This window comes from Etheostoma spectabile, chromosome 3 (genome assembly GCF_008692095.1).
Source record: "Etheostoma spectabile isolate EspeVRDwgs_2016 chromosome 3, UIUC_Espe_1.0, whole genome shotgun sequence".
Classification (NCBI taxonomy): domain Eukaryota; kingdom Metazoa; phylum Chordata; class Actinopteri; order Perciformes; family Percidae; genus Etheostoma; species Etheostoma spectabile.
In genome coordinates this window covers 27,206,077-27,206,337 of record NC_045735.1, presented here as the reverse complement: position 1 = coordinate 27,206,337, position 261 = coordinate 27,206,077, and positions in this window count along the sequence as shown.

Here is a 261-nt window from a genome sequence, read left to right as displayed (position 1 = left end):
ATTAATGTGCATAAAGAAGCCAAGAAAAAGATGGACAAATCTCCAAAAGGCATCAAATGACAGATGAGACATTTGTATAATATGTCACAAAAAGTTAGATTTCATTTCTATCATTTACACTTTCAAAATAACTGTAAACAAAAAAATGGCGTCTGCAAAAGTTTGGGCACCCTGCAGAATTTATAGCATGCACCGCCCCCTTTGGAAAGCTGAGACAGTCTCATGGATTGTTCTCAATCATCGTCTGGAAAGACCAGGTGA